The sequence below is a fragment of the Ylistrum balloti genome, unplaced genomic scaffold, assembly GCF_031769215.1.
Source record: "Ylistrum balloti isolate Yb309-2 unplaced genomic scaffold, AGI_CSIRO_Ybal_v1 Utg370010, whole genome shotgun sequence".
NCBI classification, from domain to species: domain Eukaryota; kingdom Metazoa; phylum Mollusca; class Bivalvia; order Pectinida; family Pectinidae; genus Ylistrum; species Ylistrum balloti.
This window is the reverse complement of record NW_026782083.1, coordinates 337,793-345,084: the sequence shown is the minus strand read 5'-3', so window position 1 is coordinate 345,084 and position 7,292 is coordinate 337,793.

Sequence of the window (7,292 nt, the reverse complement as noted above, 5' to 3'; positions counted from 1 at the left end):
GATACAACACATTCTGAGTTTCCAATTAGGCCATCAGACATTTTATTTCAAAAGACATTCCGATCAACAAGATCTGTCTCTCGATACTTTGTAGACGCCATTAAAAGCTCTCGGGAATGGCATACTTGACAGTCGGTGACTAAGAACTTGGCTGGACCAAAGTTGTACAGATATGATGCATTATCTCAATTCAGGTGTTTAGGTGTTTGTTTAATTCAAAGCTGTGCGAACGATGGACATTCCTTTATATCGGCAATACGATGCTATGACATCACTTAGGCACAGGGAGTGGTAGTGTATTATCCTCACATACGTTATTAACATAATGGCCAATGAGAGACTTGGCCTACCGATCCCTTTCCACTAAGGGACTTGTGTTTTAAAATAATGCTGATTCTTCTAAGAAAGTATTAACTTCCTCTGTTTTAGGATTTTACTAATTCATTGGGTTTTAAAACGTTACTCATTCCTTGTATCTTAGACAGGTTCATTGATCCTTGAGAATATTACCAGATGTTCGTGCTTTCAAATATTACAATACTACAAAATCCTTACGTTTAAGATTATTACTGGATCCTCGATGTTTGTTATATTACCTTTTGTTGAAGGCTATTACTAAATAATCGAGGTTTGTGATATTACTGATTCCTTTTGTTTTAAAATATAACTGGATCCTCAGGGTTTAGAACAATATCATTTACATGTGTCTTAGAATATTGCAGATTCTCTGTGATTCAGACTGATTCCTGGCGTCTTAGAATATTGCAGATTCCCTGTGATTCAGACAGATTCCTTGTGTCTTAGAATATTGCAGATTCCCTGTGATTCAGACTGATTCCTTGTGTCTTAGAATATTGCAGATTCCCTGTGATTCAGACTGATTCCTTGTGTCTTAGAATATTGCAGATTCTCTGATTCAGACTGATTCCTTGTGTCTTTGATTCCTTGTGTCTTAGAATATTGCAGATTCTCTGTGATTCAGACTGATTCCTTGTGTCTTAGAATATTGCAGATTCTCTGTGATTCAGACAGATTCCTTGTGTCTTAGAATATTGCAGATTCCCTGTGATTCAGACAGATTCCTTGTGTCTTAGAATATTGCAGATTCCCTGTGATTCAGACAGATTACTTGTGTCTTAGAATATTGCAGATTCTCTTATTCAGACAGATTCCTTGTGTCTTTGAATATTGCAGATTCTCTGATTCAGACTGAATCCTTGTGTCTTAGAATATTGCAGATTCCCTGTGATTCAGACAGATTCCTTGTGTCTTAGAATATTGCAGATTCCCTGTGATTCAGACAGATTCCTTGTGTCTTAGAATATTGCAGATTCCCTGTGATTCAGACAGATTCCTTGTGTCTTAGAATATTGCAGATTCCCTGTGATTCAGACAGATTCCTTGTGTCTTAGAATATTGCAGATTCCCTGTGATTCAGACAGATTCCTTGTGTCTTAGAATATTGCAGATTCCCTGTGTTTCAGACAGATTCCTTGTGTCTTAGAATATTGCAGATTCCCTGTGATTCAGACAGATTCCTTGTGTCTTAGAATATTGCAGATTCCCTGTGATTCAGACAGATTCCTTGTGTCTTAGAATATTGCAGATTCCCTGTGATTCAGACAGATTCCTTGTGTCTTAGAATATTGCAGATTCCCTGTGATTCAGACAGATTCCTTGTGTCTTAGAATATTGCAGATTCCCTGTGATTCAGACAGATTCCTTGTGTCTTGTGTCTTAGAATATTGCAGATTCCCTGTGATTCAGACAGATTCCTTGTGTCTTAGAATATTGCAGATTCCCTGTGATTCAGACAGATTCCTTGTGTCTTAGAATATTGCAGATTCCCTGTGATTCAGACAGATTCCTTGTGTCTTAGAATATTGCAGATTCCCTGTGATTCAGACAGATTCCTTGTGTCTTAGAATATTGCAGATTCCCTGTGTTTCAGACTGATTCCTGGCGTCTTAGAATATTGCAGATTCCCTGTGATTCAGACTGATTCCTGGCGTCTTAGAATATTGCAGATTCCCTGTGATTCAGACAGATTCCTTGTGTCTTAGAATATTGCAGATTCCCTGTGATTCAGACAGATTCCTTGTGTCTTAGAATATTGCAGATTCCCTGTGATTCAGACAGATTCCTGGCCTTGTGTCTTAGAATATTGCAGATTCCCTGTGATTCAGACAGATTCCTTGTGTCTTAGAATATTGCAGATTCCCTGTGATTCAGACTGATTACTTGTGTCTTAGAATATTGCAGATTCCCTGTGATTCAGACAGATTCCTTGTGTCTTAGAATATTGCAGATTCCCTGTGATTCAGACAGATTCCTTGTGTCTTAGAATATTGCAGATTCCCTGTGTTTCAGACTGATTACTTGTGTCTTAGAATATTGCAGATTCCCTGTGATTCAGACTGATTCCTTGTGTCTTAGAATATTGCAGATTCCCTGTGATTCAGACTGATTCCTTGTGTCTTAGAATATTGCAGATTCCCTGTGATTCAGACAGATTCCTTGTGTCTTAGAATATTGCAGATTCCCTGTGATTCAGACAGATTCCTTGTGTCTTAGAATATTGCAGATTCCCTGTGATTCAGACAGATTCCTTGTGTCTTAGAATATTGCAGATTCCCTGTGATTCAGACAGATTCCTTGTGTCTTAGAATATTGCAGATTCCCTGTGATTCAGACTGATTCCTTGTGTCTTAGAATATTGCAGATTCCCTGTGATTCAGACTGATTCCTTGTGTCTTAGAATATTGCAGATTCCCTGTGTTTCAGACTGATTCCTTGTGTCTTAGAATATTGCAGATTCCCTGTGTTTCAGACTGATTACTTGTGTCTTAGAATATTGCAGATTCTCTGTGATTCAGACTGATTCCTTGTGTCTTAGAATATTGCAGATTCCCTGTGTTTCAGACTGATTACTTGTGTCTTAGAATATTGCAGATTCTCTGTGATTCAGATTCTCTGTGATTCAGACAGATTCCTTGTGTCTTAGAATATTGCAGATTCCCTGTGTTTCAGACAGATTCCTTGTGTCTTAGAATATAGCAGATTCCCTGTGTTTCAGACTGATTCCTGGCGTCTTAGAATATTGCAGATTCCCTGTGTTTCAGACTGATTCCTTGTGTCTTAGAATATTGCAGATTCTCTGATACAGACAGATTCCTCGTGTCTTAGAATATTGCAGATTCTCTGTGATTCAGACAGATTCCTTGTGTCTTAGAATATTGCAGATTCCCTGTGATTCAGACAGATTCCTTGTGTCTTAGAATATAGCAGATTCCCTGTGTTTCAGACTGATTCCTTGTGTCTTAGAATATTGCAGATTCTCTGTGATTCAGACAGATTCCTTGTGTCTTAGAATATTGCAGATTCTCTGTGATTCAGACAGATTCCTTGTGTCTTAGAATATTGCAGATTCTCTGTGATTCAGACAGATTCCTTGTGTCTTAGAATATTGCAGATTCTCTGTGATTCAGACTGATTCCTGGCGTCTAAGAATATAGCAGATTCCCTGTGTTTCAGACAGATTCCTTGTGTCTTAGAATATTGCAGATTCCCTGTGTTTCAGACTGATTCCTGGCGTCTTAGAATATTGCAGATTCTCTTATTCAGACAGATTCCTTGTGTCTTTGAATATTGCAGATTCTCTGATTCAGACTGATTCCTGGCGTCTTAGAATATTGCAGATTCTCTTATTCAGACAGATTCCTTGTGTCTTTGCAGATTTCAGACTGATTCCTCTGTCTAGAATATATTCTCTGTTTTTCAGACAGATTCCTTGTGTCTTATATCAGATTCTGTGATTCAGACTACAGTCTATATGAGATTCTGTGTTTCAGACTGAGTTCTATATAATATCTCTGAATATTGCAGATTCCCTGTGTTTCAGACTGATTCCTGGCGTCTAAGAATATAGCAGATTCCCTGTGTTTCAGACAGATTCCTTGTGTCTTAGAATATTGCAGATTCCCTGTGATTCAGACTGATTCCTTGTGTCTTAGAATATTGCAGATTCCCTGTGTTTCAGACTATTCCTTGTGTCTTAGAATATTGCATTCCCTGTGATTCAGACTGATTCCTTGTGTCTTATATAGCATTCTCTGTGTTTCAGACTGATTCCTTGTGTCTTATCTATATTGCAGATTATATGTGTTTCAGACTGATTCCTTGTGTCTTATATTGCATATATCCCTGTGTTTCAGATATTCCTTGTGTCTTAGAATATTGCAGATTCCCTGTGTTTCAGACTGTTTCCTTGTGTCTAGATATTCAGTTTCCCTGTGATTCAGACAGATTCCTCTGTGTTTAAATATTGCATATATCCCTGTGTTTCAGACAGTCTATGTGTCTGGAATATAGAGTTCTATATGTTCAGACTGTTTTGTGTCTTAGCATTCTCTGTGAAACAGATTATGTGTTTAGAATTCTTCCATTTGTTTTATCAATATATCTCTGTACAAATATCTTGTTTTATCAACAGTCTGATTTTCTGTTTTATCTATAGCCTCTATGATATCTCTGTTTAATCTATAGTCTATATGATTCTTGTTTTATCAATAGTCTATATGATATCTCTGTTTTATCAGACAGTCTATATGAAATCTCTGTTTTATCTATAGTTACATGATTCTCTTGTGTCTTAGTTTTGTCTATATATCTCTGTTTTAGTCTATATAGTTTCTTCTATATATGACATCTGTTTTATCAACAGTCTATATATCTCTGTTTTATCTATAGTCTATATGATTTCTCTGTTCTATATTCTATATATCTCTGTTTTATCTACAGTCTGTATATTGCATATTCTGTTTTTTTTCCTTGTGTCTTAGAATATATGATATCTCTGTTTTATCTATGGTCTATAGGATATCTCTGTTTTATCTAGTCTATATGTCTGTTTTTTCTACAGTCTATATGATCTCTGTTTTATCTAAATATTGCAGTCTATATATCTCTCTTTTATCTATCAAGTCTATATATCTCTGTTTTATCTATAGTCTATATGATATCTCTGTTTAATCTATAGTCTATATGATATCTCTGTTTTATCTTTATCTCTGTTTTATCAACAGTCTATATATCTCTGATTATCTATATGTGTTTTATCTATAGTCTATATGATATCTTTGTTTTAGTCTATATCATGTTTTATCAAAGTCTATATATCTCTGTTTTATCTATAGTCTATATATCTCTGTTTTATCTATAGTCTATATATCTCTGTTTTATCTATAGTCTATATATCTCTGTTTTATCTATAGTCTATATGATATCTCTGTTTTGTCTATATTCTATATATCTCTGTTTTATCTATAGTCTATATGTTATCTCTGTTTTATCTATAGTCTATATGATATCTCTGTTTTATCTATATGATATCTATATGATATATATCTGTTTTATCTATAGTCTATATGATATCTCTGTTTTATCTATAGTCTATATATCTCTGTTTATATCTATATGATATCTGTTTTATCTATAGTCTATATGATATCTCTGTTTTCTATAGTCTATATGATATCTCTGTTTTATCTTTATTCTATATATCTCTGTTTTATCTATAGTCTATATGATATCTCTGTTTTATCTTTATTCTATATATCTGTTTTATCTATAGTCTATATGATATCTCTGTTTTGTCTATATTCTATATATCTCTGTTTTATCTACAGTCTATATATCTCTGTTTTATCTATAGTCTATATGATATCTCTGTTTTATCTTTATTCTATATATCTCTGTTTTATCTACAGTCTATATGATATCTCTGTTTTATCTTTAGTCTATATATCTCTGTTTTATCTATAGTCTATATATCTCTGTTTTATCTATAGTCTATATGATATCTCTGTTTTATCTTTATTCTATATATCTCTGTTTTATCTACAGTCTATATGATATCTCTGTTTTATCTTTATTCTATATATGTCTGTTTTATCTACAGTCTATATGATATCTCTGTTTTATCTATAGCCTATATGATATCTCTGTTTAATCTATAGTCTATATGATATCTCTGTTTTATCTATATTCTATATATCTCTGTATAATCTAGTCTATATGTCTTTTTTCTCAAGTCTATATGATATCTCTCTTTTATCTATAGTCTATATGATATCTCTGTTTTATCTAGTCTATATGTCTGTTTTTTCTATCTATAGTCTATATGATATCTGTTTTATCTATAGTCTATATCATATCTCTGTTTTATCAACAGTCTATATATCTCTGTTTTATCTATAGTCTATATGATCTCTGTTTAATCTATAGTCAATATGATATCTGTTTTATCTATAGTCTATATGATATCTCTATATGATATCTCTGTTTTATCTAGTCTATATGTCTGTTTTATCTATAGTCTATATGATATCTCTGTTTTATCAACAGTCTATATATCTCTGTTTTTCTATAGTCTATATGATATCTGTTTTATCTATAGTCTTTATGAAATCTCTGTTTTATCTATAGTCTATATATGTTTTATCTATAGTATATATATCTCTGTTTTATATATAGTCTATATGATATCTGTTTTATCTATAGTATATATGATTTCTCTGTTTTATCTATAGTCTATATATCTCTGTTTTATCTATAGTCTATATGATATCTCTGTTTTATCTATAGTCTATATGATATCTCTGTTTTATCTATAGTCTATATGTTATCTCTGTTTTATCTAGTCTATATGTCTGTTTTATATATAGTCTATATGATATCTGTTTTATCTATAGTCTATATATCTCTGTTTTATATCTATATATCTGTTTTATCAACAGTATATATATCTCTGTTTTATCTATAGTCTATATATCTCTGTTTTATCTATAGTCTATATCTCTGTTTTATCTATAGTCTATATGATATCTGTTTTATCTATAGTCTATATGAAATCTCTGTTTTATCTACAGTCTATATATCTCTGTTTTATCTATAGTCTATATATCTCTGTTTTATCTATAGTCTATATATCTGTTTTATCTATAGTATATATGATATCTCTGTTTTATCTACAGTCTATATATCTCTGTTTTATCTATAGTCTATATGATATTTCTGTTTTGTCTACTGTCTCTGAATTGACTTAATGTTGTCCAAACTCTCTGCCTTTAAAATTTATCATAGACAACAGGGTAAAGGCCGTACATTATCCCAACAATACAAAGTTGATATTGTTACCTTTTGTTCACATACACGTACCATGTATGACCATGTATAGCAGCTATTCTCACAGGATTTTTTATTCTACAAGACCTCGGATAGAATAATACTAC